This window comes from Felis catus, chromosome C1 (genome assembly GCF_018350175.1).
Source record: "Felis catus isolate Fca126 chromosome C1, F.catus_Fca126_mat1.0, whole genome shotgun sequence".
Lineage (NCBI taxonomy): Eukaryota > Metazoa > Chordata > Mammalia > Carnivora > Felidae > Felis > Felis catus.
This window is the reverse complement of record NC_058375.1, coordinates 61241613-61255040: the sequence shown is the minus strand read 5'-3', so window position 1 is coordinate 61255040 and position 13428 is coordinate 61241613. Positions and strand designations below refer to the sequence as shown.

The 13428-nt window shown below is 36.2% G+C and overlaps 1 long non-coding RNA gene across 1 annotated transcript in view; it reads left to right on the top strand.

The window, feature by feature from the left end:
• Positions 1 to 13132, top strand: part of LOC123379657 — a 40226-nt gene extending 27094 nt beyond the window's left edge. The window contains exons 3-4 of the long non-coding RNA XR_006584395.1: positions 10373 to 10521; positions 11102 to 13132. This is a non-coding gene — a long non-coding RNA (uncharacterized LOC123379657). The remainder of the gene's footprint in view (positions 1 to 10372; positions 10522 to 11101) is intronic.
• The last annotated feature ends 296 nt before the right edge of the window (positions 13133 to 13428 follow it).

Below are 13428 nucleotides of genomic sequence, written 5' to 3'. Positions count from 1 at the left end.
ATTCATAAATTGCACCTACATTGTTATCTTGCTATATTCACCTCAGCTGAGCATACTCACAAGCCTGTCTTAGAAAGTGCAGGATTTACAAGGTCCACACATTGTATGGAAAGTTTCACATATGTTAGTTCGTATACTCATTACATTGATTCTTACTGGAATTCACTATTTTGCTCATGAATAAGCAATCTCACAGGTTTAATAACTTTCCTAGGACTGCAACATTTTTAAGTGATAATCACAGTAATCAAACCCAGTCTCTTTGTCTTGAAGTCAGTGTTGTTTCAACCTTATCCTACCAACTGCCTTTCATTTTGTGTTATCATGATATATTATCTTCTAATAATACAATACGCTTTGGAAAAATCCTGCCCCATATCCCACTTCAAGATTCTTCTCCACATTTTCTTTTCTCCTTTCTGTACTTTAGCTCCCTACAGATAAAGCATCACCTTTCCAACCCCTGTTCCCTGGTTCCTGGAAGCAGGCACCCTGGCAACACTACAGAAACCCAGGGCTCTGGAAACAAAGATTTAAAAATACTCTGAGAGCAAAAAGGCTAAGCTTTCACAAACATGTCCAAAGTTGGACATTTAATCATTTATGACCATTTTCACCTTAAGAATCCAATACATTTAAATTTCAAAGATGAAGTCTTTTTTTTTTAAATCAATTTTGTATCTCCTTATTTAGAATTCTAAGCCTCCAGTTCATAGTTTTAATTTTCTTTGATGATGGCACATCAGTAATGTCCTTTCAGGGTAGGATTTGTTTTCAAAAGTGTCATTGTTTCACATGTAATAGTTTATATTTACCGAGGTCTTACTATCTATCAAAAGATGTGCTAATGTCTGGGCATTTAAACTATTTAGGAAAAAGCAAGCAAACAAACAACAACAACAAACTTTAGGGCATATAATGCACATAGCTGTAATGAAGCAAAGAATGAACTTTATCAGGCAACTTTTTTTTATTTATAATTTTTTTAATGTTTATTTATTTTTGAGAGAAAGAGAGAGAAAGAGAGACAGAGTGGGAGCGGGGAAGGGACAGAAAGAGAGGGAGACACAGAATCTGAAGCAGGCTCTGGGCTCTGAGCTGTCAGCACAGAGCCCGATTCGGGGCTTGAACCCATGAACCACAAGATTATAACCTGAGCCAAAGTAGGACACTTAACTGACTGAACCTCCCAGGTGCCCCATATAAGTCAACATTTTCTTAAGCATTTATCAATGTTATTTTAAACAAAAACAACAAGTTGGCCTACTGTGGAGCCGTAGTTTGCATCTATACCTTTGGAACCAGGAATATTGTTAAATAGTGATATCTGAAAAGGAGAATAAAAGTTCTTTGTTTCTTCTGAATTTCTTTTTTTAATGAGTTAGTAATGTCTGCAGTCACCGCTGTGGATATAAACCTGACAGAATTCTCAACTCATTTAGTTACTGTTGCAATAGGCAAACAATGCCTGGTGGGAGTGATGATTAAAAAATAACAACAGAGACAGAAGAGTCTTGGAAAAACCAAATCCATAGTGGGAACTTTACTCATGTTGTGTTGTGTTCTCTTGTCCCTTCAGAGAACACAATGCTTTCATTATTTATGCAATGCTCTGGTGAGTGATGGACATACTATAAAGGCATCAAAGTTGAATGATGAACAAACCTCCCTCTCCTCATGTACCCACAGCATCAACTGCAGGAGATACAGTCCTGAGCATGAATAGTATGAACCATGCTTCTCAGGCTGTAAGGTGTTATTTATAAGGAAAAAGGAGGTAATTATTTCATGCATATCTGTAGGAAGTGGGACAGTAAAGAAGGAATGTCGTGACTATAATACACAGTTACTTTATGATTTTCTGATTCCTAATTCCATGGGTTTTGTAATCAAGGAGAAAAATAAATCCAGATTTGCCCCTGAGATATACTCTGTATTTTGGAATACATCTCAGAAACAAAGAAATTTTGATTATATGTATTATTTCCCATGATACGTTGACATTGGAGCCACCAATTTTTAAAAACATATTCTATTACAGATAGAAAAAGAACTTTCCCATTTGAGGCCGATTCCCTTATTCAGGGATATGAACAATCTGGAATAACTAGCATTGCTATTGAAAGTCATTGAAAATTGAACAGGGTTTTTTTTTCCCCCGAGGGTAGAAAGAAAAATGAAGTTTTAGGATCAAAACAGTCTGATTTGCACAGTGATCCTTGCATTACACAATATATAGAAGATAAATAATAACTTTGACTAAATGGACTTGAAGTCGTATGAATGTCAACATCTTTTCGTAAACACAGAGAAATACATCTTGTGAACAATTTATAAAAAGTACGCTTCTTCTTTCTATGGAGCCTAGAATAACTACCTTCTCATTAAGATAACTTTATCAATAAATTAACACAGTGGCATTATTGTATTTGTCTGACCTCAATAAATTCATGGTGATTTGTATTAATAAACAATTAAAATGCTTCTAATATCAAAGGTGTGTCTGATTTCTTCAGTTTAAATTGAAACCCTCTCCCTGTATAAAGAATAAACAGAGAAAACATACAAGATCATGTCCTTTCAACATGAGTGGATCAGGCTTTATAATTACAGTCTGAGGATCAAAATGCAAAATACAACACACATGCACATACACTCTTTCATATGATAGAAACGGGTCAGTTCTTGCTCAAACAAAACAAAAATGGTTTCCGTAGGAACAAGGCATTATGTAAAAGCTCTGTTTGAGAGTTTCTTTCTAAGCCTCTGCTTGCAGATGAGCTTGCATTGAAAATCAGCTATTGCCTCTTTCAAAGTTGACAGGTACACTCAAGCAGGTAGAGAAAAATGCCAACAGGTAACAGCATATGCATTACTCAGGGATGCCTGCACATCAGAAATGATTTGTATCAATCTTTTCCCAAACTGAACAGCCCTTTAGGTAAAATTGTATTAATTTTTTTTTAAAGTAAAAAGAAAATATCTTTGAGCTTTGTTTTCAGCAAGACATGGTGAAGGGGGTTTTGAGGTAAATGCTTCTGAGTACTGGTTTGAAAGGTTTTCACTAAAACAAAAGTGGGAAGGCTCTGCATGGTGGCTAACAACCATTGGGGATGGCAGGAGTCTTTTGAGCAAAATAAAATCTAGCTGGTGGGATAAATGGAGATTTTATAGTGCCTTAACTGTAGGGAAGTTAGTGGACATCCGTCAAGCTAGGTTAATGGCGGGTGAATGGAAAATGGTTTAAGGTAATTTCCTAAATGGCAAGCTATAGTAGGTATAGATTTGCATAAATTGCAAAATGCATTAAAAAGCTCTTTTTTGGCCACATACATATTTTCTCATGACTTCTTTAGAATCCCTAAGAAAATTAGTAGCTGCAAAATTATATCCATTCAGTGTGGACCCTGGGAACTACTTGGGAAGAGCAGTAGAATTAAATGGACTTCTGCACTTAAGCCAGATTGGGCAGTGCCTTTATTTCTTCATGTTTAATTTGTCTATTTGCCATAAAGTCAAAGGCACAATACATTTGGTAATATATATATATATACATACACGTGTATATATACATATATATATACGTATGTATATATATGTATGTATATATATATATACACATATATATACACACGTATATATATATATATATGTGTGTATATATATATACACACGTATATACGTGTATATATATATATATAACAAAGATGCCAAGACAAAAGGAATATTTTAGGATAAAGTATAAGATAGTGTGGACTTAAGGTAGAGGTGCAGTATCCCATTTTATACTTCATATTAGCTGATGAAAAAGAGTTGTGGCATGGGGTGGGGGAGGTGGAGTCCCAGGTAGTGAGAAAGAGAGCTTGATTGACATGTAGTTCCATATGCATAAACACTGCCAGGATTGAAATCAACAGCTCAACAAAGGGGCTTAAAAGTAGAAGTAGGCATTATTTCACTATCTACTAGAGGAAAATGATATTCAAACTAACCAGGAGATATAATGATCAGCATTATTTAATGTTAAATATTTTTTAATCAATGGATCTGAATAATAGTTATTTATAAAATCAGATATTCTCCTATCTTTCCATATATATCTTGAAATATACAAAATCAATAGCAAATGTCTTCCATTTATATTTTAATTAGACTAATAGTGCTTCTACTGATAAAGGTGATGTGATAAAGGTAATACAGTAAAGAAAACGGGCTGTAGCAAATGTGAGCTCCATTAAGATAGGGAATTTTTTCTTTTTCCTTTACTAGCAGCTCCCTGAGCATCTAAAAGAGTCCTGGTACAGGATGTTTGTTGAGGGTTTACTTTAATTAGACATATAACATGACCCAACACATATCTGAAACAGATCCTCCCATCATTTTCATCTTGGTTTTAATATTCTATTTCTTTCCTATTTCTACCCAGGCTAGGATTTGTGGTTTTTATCATTGGTGATCATATAAGTATAGACGGCCTTCTGTGACCGGGTTTGGTTTTTGCTGCTATTACTGTTGCAAGGTAGCAGAGGCAGGAGTCATTGGTTTACTTTTCTTTGGATCCCCAGTTTCTAATAGAGTGTATCATAGAGTCAGCACTTAATAAATAGCCTTTGAATGAATGCACTGAGTACTAGGAGTATGGAGTTCTGGTCCATAAAAGATTGGACAATGTTTTAGAGTTCAGCTGTTGTATACTAAGAATAGTGACTAAACATTGGCTTTAAGGTCAAAATTACAGTGTTCACACCTGGGTTTTTGCCCCTGACAAGGTGGGCAACACTGAGCAAGTTAATTAAACTCTATGTTCATTCTTTATTTAAATAAGGGATTTTAATATATCTATTTAAAAAAATTTTGTTGTAGAAGAATAAATGAGGTAACATATGCAAAGTTCTTAGATCAGTGCCTGGAAAGTGGTACATGCTCTGTAATGTGGGCTATCACTGCTTCTTTTATCCTTCATGTACCTGAAAAAATCCTGGACATGAATCCTGTGCTCAGATCAATCTTGTATCAAATCTTTGACTTTATTTCTTTTTAGTTGCATGACTTTGGAAAGGTTATTAAGCCACGTTTGCCCCTTTTCTTTGCCTTCAGGGTTTGAAGAATGAAGGAAACACCTATTGTATTTGAAGCACTCAATGCATATTAGGCACACATGGTGAGCGCCTGTGTCTTCTTTACTTTTCATTGTGGCCATATTTCATGCCAGTATGTTTGCCTGTTCCTTCTCCCTGTCTTCTTAGGATGAGGTTATCTCAGGAGAGCATTTCAGATTCTAAACTCAAAAGTGACTTTTGTGTGAGAGGTGTAACATATTTGTCATTCAAGCTTTTACCACTTTGCTGAGTGCCAAGTGTTTGTTTGTTTGTTTTCCTCTTTTTCTTTTTTTATTAAAGTCGAGAGTGTTGAACATGGTTGGGAATAAACCATGGAACCCAACTGAAGAATGCTAATTCATCATTAAACTGAGTACCTCAAACTACAATCACTGTCAACAACAAACAGACCAAAAACAACAGTATAGGCTTTGCTGAACTGTATCAATGATGAACAAATATACTGTATATAAGAATAATAAATATAAATATATGAACTGGTTAGTTTATTTGCATACAGTGTAGACCTAGAATACACTAAAGGGACTCTCATAAATTTACCTTTCATAATACTCTCATAAATTTACTTACTTAATTAACTGATAGACAGATAACATGGTGGAAGGTTGAGAATCTGTTCCTTACAGCTATCATATCATCTCTTAGAGCTAAAGTTAATGACTAGTATCATGGTTAGACTCATTTCTCTGGGACATTGGTGCCAATGTGTTTTCATTCTGAACCAAGAATTTCTGAAATACCTGGTCTGGGAGTCAAGATGTTGTCTGCTTAGGAGGTCATTGGAAGATGTCCTCCTTCCTTCCACTCAGTTCTGGCTGTTGTGCATGAGCATTCAACTATCTCTACACTGATTTTCATGGAGACAATTATTGGACAGAGCTATCTTAGCTTTCCAAAATCTAAAGTCACTCCTGTCTGCCAAGATTTCTAGACTGGTGAAACTTTCAGAACTTTAAAACATCAAAGAAGCCTCTTAAGACAGAAATGGGGGGCACCTGGGTGGCTCAGTCGGTTAAGCGTCCAACTTCAGCTCGGGTCATGATCTCGCGGTCCGTGAGTTCAAGCCCCGCATTGGGCTCTGTGCTGACCACTCAGAGCCTGGAGTCTGTTTCGGATTCTGTGTCTCCCTCTCTCTCTGACCCTCCCCGTTCACGCTCTGTCTCTCTCTGTTTCAAAAATAAATAAATGTTAAAAAAAATTTTTTTAAAAAGACAGAAATGGATGCTTGAAAGCAGATGGGAGTGGGGTGGGAGAAGTAGCAATGTGGAGCCATGTAGGACACAGAGTGGAGCGTAACCAATATTAGTCACTGGTTAGCAATATAAGTCTCAATTCCTATCCTGAAAACAAGCAAACCAATAAAAAAAATAGCTTTAGCAGCACATACATGAAGAACACTTCAGGGAAAAAGGATTTTTAGAAAATATAGTTAAAATTTGGAAGACTCCCAATCCCCATTTTGACTCTCCCATTTTACAGATCAAGTAACAGAGTCCCACTTCAAGGTTCTGTGTAAAGCTGCCAACCTGGTTTACTAGTGGAGAATTAACTAAGTTCTTTTTATTACGTATAGTCTTATCAAATTAGAGAAAGGGAAAGAAATGCACAAGAGATTAACAGAATAATCACCATGGCCTGACTATCCAAAATGTCCTTCACTAGGCTTTGTTTTTCTTTTTTTAAAAAAAATTTTTAAACATTTATTTATTTTGGGGAGACAGAGAACAAGTGGGGAAGGGCAGAGAGAGACGGAGACACAGAATCCAAAGCAGGCTCCAGGCTGTAGGCTGTCAGCACAGAGCCTGACATGGGGCTAGAACCCACAAACCGTGAGATCATGACCTGAGCTGACATTAGATGCTTAACTGACTGAGCCGCCCAGGTGCCCCTGCTTTGTTTTTCTTAAATGTGTCAATTCTTCCTCTCAACCATGGTCAGCTCCTAGTAACCCAGTTCCCAGCAATTCTCCTTGAAACAATTTATTAAACCTCTCAGGTAAGGCATTGGACTGTTTCTCTTTAAGCAAAGTTTATTGATATTACTTGTACCTGAGTCCTCTATTTCTCTAGCTGCTTTGAAGCCAAAGACATAAAGATACATCAATTCTCGATTACATTTTTAAGGACTCCCATTCAAATTTCTAGTTTATTCTTTGGTTCTCTTACCCCTTCTAGTGGAGGACCACCCTTATACATTGTCTTGTTAGGAAGAATAGTTTGATTCTATTTTGTGGGAAAATTACTTGCCTGTGCCTGTCTCATTTTTTATTACTTGATGTTTATTTCCATTAAAGAGAAGTACAGCTTTGCTATAATCACACCTCTTGAACACTACTTCAACTTAAGTGTGCTAGGCTTGGTTTTTAAAATTATCTTTTAACATTTGGGAAATTTTTTAAAAATATGTTCTCACATGCTTGTTTAAAAATCATGATATTGCCTTAATTTTTAATTTTCTTCAATGTTATTAATTTTGGGGGAAGACTGATAATATTGCATCACTTTTGTATTCTGCTCTGCATTTATAAAGTTCCTTCATATATTAGCTGATTTGAGTCTTATAATGGCCTGGTAAGGTAAACAGGTCAGTCACCATCATCCATATTACAGAAGGAGAAATGAAATTTAAGAGTTAGCTGGACTTTCCAAAAGTCACATACTTATTGAAAAAGAGCAGTCAAACTTAGATCTTTTTTTTTTTAATTTTTTTTAACGTTTATTTATTTTTGGGACAGAGAGAGAGAGACAGAGCATGAATGGGGGAGGGGCAGAGAGAGAGGGAGACACAGAATCGGAAACAGGCTCCAAGCTCTGAGCTATCAGCCCAGAGCCGGACGCGGGGCTCGAACTTATGAACCGCGAGATCGTGACCTGGCTGAAGTCGGACGCTTAACCGACTGCGCCACCCAGGCGCCCCATAGATCTTTTGACTTTATGCCTTATTCTTTGTAAACACATTGTTCTAATAAACAAAGGAAGTGACCAAAGTGTCTTTAAAGAAATCATCCAGTGGTTTAATTTTTAACCTTGTAGTTACCATCTTAGGAAAAGTGACATTGTTCCGGGTTATCTAAGATATACCTATGTTGAAGCTTGCCCTTTGCTAGTGTGTGTGTGAGTGTGTGTGTGTGTGTGTGTGTGTGTGTCTGTGTTTCTCTCAAAAAGGAGAGGAGAAACTCATAAAATGTGGTTAATTCTCACTGTGGTTGAAAGGCAAAGTTATAAAGAACAATAGAGTGTAAATCATTTCACATTGAGAATAATAAGGGATGAACTTAATTTTTGAAGAATACCCACTTCAGCAACACATTGGAAAGATAGCAGGGGGAGCCAATTTCCTGCTGTCATAAATAAATTGCTGCTTTGAATAGCTTGTTTGGTGCCTAGAAAGGAGAATGGAAGCATTTAGTTTTGTGATGTGTGACATTGTGTAGTTGATGAAAGCGGTTTTCACGGTGATCATGAAAGGGTGAGATTGTTCCCTCAATGGAGTGCTCTATCCTTGGGCAAGTGGAGGCGTCATTTTCTTATAACTAGTGATGAACAATGGGACTTAAAATGAGACTGCACTTAGAGAAATAGTGAACACTGGCAGGAAGGGCAATTGAAATAACTTTGGAAAATAGAATCAGCCTCAGACTCTTTAACAACAGTCGATTAGATGGTTTCTGTGCTGTATTTATTAATGATTTGGAAGATGAAGTAGATATGAAGTTGGTAAAGTTTACCCATTATAAGTTTCTCTGAGAAAAAGTAGTTCAGATGATGGTGAGAAACTCCAGAGGGAGTATTAGACAGTATGCTTTCAGAAAATATCAGACAAGCCTAAAATAGCGTATGTCGTTAAAAATAGCCTCAGCTCTGTATGTACACATTTTTAACCTTGTGACAGTTCAACCAATCCCTGTGGGGGCTAGAGACAAATAGGTGTTTAAAGTGTGACAATAATGAGAAATAAAAGTACTTTGTTAGAAATTCATAATCTATGTGACAGCTGCCATGATCCCATGATCTCACTTCTCAAAAGGAATGCCCTTCTTTGCTTGTGATTATTCCCATTGAAAGAGCCAGAGAGAGTAGGTGTTTCAAGAGGAACATATAATGCTAAAGATGGTTGCAAGCCAAATATAAACCATTTGTAAATATCATATTTATTTAGTGATAGCAAGCATCCTTGATTGAGATATTATGTCCAAAACAATAGGAGGAATCATTTTTTTCCTATTTTCCTCAATGTTCGACCAAAGAATACCTAATTCAAACTAAAATTAAATTATTAGATTAAAAAAATTATGGACTGTCTACCATGAAATAAAACTCCAAAAAGAATTTAGCACCACAATTATAAACTATGTTTGTTGTTTTTAAGCATACTTAATCAGGTGATTGCCAAAAATATCAGTCAAATATGGGTTTCAGAAAGGTCTCTCATACACACAGAATTATAGTTAGTGCATTGACCCATTATATTTTCATATGCCCGTCTTAGTCATTAGACCAAATTCTCCGGATAAGTCACTATTTAACTGTGTACAGAGGCTTAGATACGGATAAATTCTACAAGCAGTATTGGTGATATAGTGTGTGTCAGACACTGTTTGGTTCTGGAAATACAATACCAGGTCTTGCCCTTTGAGAAATCTTCAGTTCATAAGATGCTTATTCATATTTCGATATAATACAACAAGGGTTCCAAGAGACATAGATGTTTTAGGATGCTATGGAAACCCAAACAGAATACCACTTAACTCATTCTGAAGTAAGGGAAGAGTTTTAGAGGAGTAAGTTAAAATTTGCAATAGGAGTAGGATATTTCACATTAGAAGTGGATAAATATATTCTATGTGAACTCTAAAAGGTAAAGAATGATGCAGATTGTGCTATATAATTCCAAATGGAATTTATATTCCATTTATGTATTACATTTGTTATGATAGTATAAAATGTACATCTGTGTGTACATGCATGCGTATTTGTAGATTTGTAGAGGTGTGTGTGTGTGTGTGCATGTATGTGTGTGGTGTGAATTAGGGTGGGAATAGAGGCTCTTAATATACAGTTTTATCATTTATGGAGGGCAAAAAACTTAAAATAGTTTGGACCCTCCGTGATAAATGTTCTTTCCTCTAAACACACTGCAAATTTGAATCCGGGGAGCCTTAATAGGCTTGTTCTATCTGATCCTGACTGCTGTGAAATAGTCTCAGACCTGACACGTGGAAAATATCAAAAAGTCTCTTTGGCTCATTTCAGGATGAAGGTCACATCCATATTAATTGCCCTTATAGTGAAGCCTTCCTGGAGGCCACCTGTCAGCACATCTGGAGTTCATGTTGCTGCTGCTTCCAACACGGCACCATTTCCATCTCTACTCTGACTTCAAAGACCCATCAAGGTTGATGGTAAGGATCTGGGAAGGGACACAGCAGAGATTTACTGGCCCAGGCTCAGGTCTCTCCTAGCATACTAAAATTCCCTTTTCTCAGTTGCAGGACCTAGCAAAAGAAAGGTCATTTAAATTTGATATTTTCCAAAATGCCCTTTGGACAGATACTGGAAAAAAAATGTTATTTGATTTCCCAGGTTTCACTCAGGTTTTAGATTAAACATGAATCAAAATGATCTGTTTTACATATCAATGAAATAAACATCATTACTTCAGGGACCCCACTGTACGTTTAGGTTCAGTTTGAATGTTGTGACCTTAGTCTTTCATTGAATCACATGGGAATAAAGAAATCATACATATAAGGGTGTTATTAGGTATTATATATCCCTATCCAGAACCCAGAGTCAGACCCAGCAAGATAAAGTATCTATTGAATTCTATGAGAGAAATGAGTATCTCAGGATGAGTTCACATCTCCCTAACTTGAGTTTGTGGGGATCAGAGGAGTTTTCACTGGAGTTCTTCTGGAGGTTTAATTCCTTTCTTAAATGGCTAACATTGTATTCTTAATTCTCTTTAATCACTCATTTCAGATATTTAATGCATGTGATGTGGGGAAGAAGAAATAGTCCTTGGTGAAATAAGTGTGGGAAACAGGATATTCAAGTAAGGAAGTGTTTTTGTTCCAATATTTCTCATAGTTTTTGGTATCTTAATACCCAATGCACACCCCTCAAAGAAAGGGTGTGATTTGGAGAAATACTTCCTGATTTTATTTTGCTCATTTATCTGTGGTTTTTTTGTTTCCAAATTATATCATAGAACATGCTTTAGGAAATGCTAACTTAGCCTCTGATATTCAAATAGATTTTTTTCATGTGGCTCTCTGTATCTATTAGCATCCTGTTAGATATCTATCACTGCCCAAGACCAGTACTGACTGTTCAATGTCCAATACTGTCTTGGCCCAAATTTTGCCTTTTTTCCAACCTTGCCTAACCCTGGACCAACAGTCTGTAGTTTAAGTGGCCCACTGATGGAGGTCTTCTGGTTATATTATGTTGGGTGAGGAGACAGACAATACATGAATAGGAAAGAATGGTATGCTGAATGGTGATCAGTGCCATGAAGAAAAAAATAAAGAAAGGTAAGCTGTAAAAAAGAGTAAGAGACAAGTCACTATTTCAGGTAAGGAAGCCAGAAATAGCTTGTGTAATTTAGGTGCTATTTGGACAGACACGTATCAGAGGTTCATAAGTGAATTACTGGTAACAGGTAGCAGTAGTTTAGATGGGCCTCATGGTAACTTTGGGTGAGCCATTCGTTTTTTTAGGACTACCATTAGGCTCTTTTTGAGAATCCCTAGCAGTACAAGTACATGGCTATTTTTATAGTTCAAGTTCACTTATCTGGAAATTTATAAATACCCTTATCCTCTTTAAGGATATACTAAATTATTAACAAAATGCTAATTGGTACCATTCTGATGTTCATTCAGTGGAATTCTAAATCTAAACTTCAGCAATTCTTAAAAAGAAGGATTTCTCAATTTCAAGTATTTTCTCTAAGCACTCATAACTTTAAGAAAAGGTGAAATTTGCGTGATTTCTTCAACATGACAGGCTTTTTTTCTCTGAATCAGAATCACCTTTCTACCTTGCTGAATTGATGTATACTTTATTGACGAAAATTTAATCTTACTCTATTTTTCTTCCTCAGAAAACTATAGTCCACATGTCTGTCATTACTATTTTCTCTTATTTTGAATATTCTCATATTTTAAAGTCATAATAGTAATAAAAATACTACCATGGCATAGTTTACTTTGCAGGTCCCATTACAATTTTTTATATATTTTCATCAAATTAGCTTCTGTAACAAATTCTGAATTGATATATTTTGAACAATTATATGTGCAATACTATGTGCAGTCCAAAGTGCTGAGAATGCAAAGTGCCATAGGACTTTGCTGTAGGACCCTTCTTTCATGGAGTTTATATTCTAGAGTAGACAGACAATAACCAATCACATTAGGTACCACTAGGTTTTCTGATCTATAGGTGAGGAGACTGAGGCAGATTGAACTTAGGTTTTCCTCGTTTTAAAGACCAAGCTTTTCATAATTATGTCATTCCTGCATCTTAAAAAGGAAAATAGAGAAACTCATCCATAAGCCAAGAGTTCATTAAAGTATTGGCCCCTAAATAAATGAGCATTAAAAAATTAAAGTATTGGCCCCTGTTTTGTGATAAATACATGATACCAAGTTCAAGAATAATAAGTATTTCTCATGTTATAAGTCCCTGGTTCTCCAACCTCAGCTTGGAAAATATCACTAGAAGTATTGGATGAAATTAAAGATTTCTGAGCTCCATCTTCAGCCTGTCTGTACTCATCTGTATTTTTAACAAGGATCTCGGGTGATGCCGACGCAGATGGCTTGTGAGCCAAACTTTGTGAAATGTATTTGATAATAGTAAGGTCTGCACATTCTAAGCCAGACAGTCGATAATTAAACTAATGGGTCCATCAGACAAGACTGGCATGCACAGGGCCGTGGAAGTGCAGCATCAAAGAGAGCTCATAAGAATGAGTTAGAAACATTGAAAAGGTAACAACCTTGACCTTGGCCTTTTTTTTTTTTTTTTTTTTTTTTTTTTTTTTTAATTTCAGACAGTGCCAGTTGATTTGTGTCACTTAGTTTATGTCTGATATCCAGTCATCAGGTGCAGACCCTGGAGACTCCAGTGGGTTTCATCACTCAGGAGAGCCACATCCTCTCCTCAGCAGAGACACACCCATCAGAAGCCTTGAGAAAACCTCTCCCCCAAACTGGAGAAGAGGTCATGACCACACTATTTTTTTTTTTAATTTTTTTTTTCAACGTTTATTTATTTTTGGGACTGAAAGAGACAGAGCA